A 1311-nucleotide genomic window follows, 5' to 3' on the forward strand; every position below is an offset into this window, starting at 1 on the left:
TGGGGAAATAGTTTTTAGTTCGTGTAATGACTCATCCACTCCCAGTCTTTATTCAAGCCTAATTTAATGGTGTCCAGTTTGCAGATTAATTCCAGTTCTGCTGTTTCTCGTTGGAGTCTGTTTTTGAAGTTTTTTTGTTGAATAACTGCGACTTTTAGGTCTGTAATTGAGTGTCCAGGGAGGTTAAAGTGTTCTCCAACTGGTTTTTCAATGTTATAATTCTTGACATCTGATTTGTGTCCATTTATTCTTTTGCCTAGAGACTGTCCGGTTTGGCCAATGTACATGGCAGAGGGGCATTGCTGGCACATGATGGCATATATCACATTGGTGGATGTGCAGGTGAACGAGCCTCTGATAGTGTGGTTGATGTGATTAGGTCCTATGATGGTGTCCCTTTGTTGGAGACCCCAGGGCATGGCCACTAGTTAAGTTGAGGGGATGGAAGGCCATAAGGGTCGAGGAGGTCTCCCTGCTGAAGGCCTAAGGGCTTCTTCTTAACCCCCCTTAATAGAATTCAGGCCTGGCTGGTTTGAGTAAGCTCTTTTGCTCTTAAAACAATGTTGCAGCCACAGATAATGTCTTATAGTGTAAGGTTTGCTGACGCCAAGTTAAAGATAATAGGAGAGAAACAACTACAAGGCCAAACAGAATGTACTGGTTGTTTAAGTTGCTCGGAATGCTTGTTAGAGGTTGCAGGAAATAAACATTGTTGTAACCCATATAAGGAAGGCAGAGTATTTGTGCAAAATTTTAATTGGCTGATGTGTAGTGCAGTAGCATTAAGGAATATAAAAGTGTGTGTAATGACCTGCTCTGGTATGCAGGATTTGAGATTCTATTCTCCCTGTACCTTGTTTGCAGCTGCAAATAAACTTTTCTGCTTCTCCACCCAGTTGTGATTATTGAGTGAAACACACCCGGTAACGAACCCCTGCTGTTGTTTTGCCTCTCGGCACTGGGTGCCGGCAACACCTTGAATAGATATGTGGACAGAGTTTGCAACGGGCTTTGTTGCAAGGATAGGTTCCTGGGTTAGTGTTTTTGTTGTGTAGTGTGTTATTACTGGTGAGTATTTGCTTCAGGTTGGAGAGCTGTCTGTAAGCGAGGACTGGTCTGTCTTCCAAGATCTGTGTGAGAGTGAGAGTGTGTGAGAGTGAGGGATTGTGCTCCTTCCTGCTGCAGCACATCCTCCAAATGGGTGCACTTCTAAACAACTGTTCTCTCTGGATGCCATGACATGCTTGAGAGCTGAATTATAAAGAGGTTCACCATATAGGCAGCTGCAGGAAACCTCACTGAACATCTTCC

The sequence above is a fragment of the Caretta caretta genome, chromosome 8, assembly GCF_965140235.1.
Source record: "Caretta caretta isolate rCarCar2 chromosome 8, rCarCar1.hap1, whole genome shotgun sequence".
Classification (NCBI taxonomy): Eukaryota; Metazoa; Chordata; order Testudines; family Cheloniidae; genus Caretta; species Caretta caretta.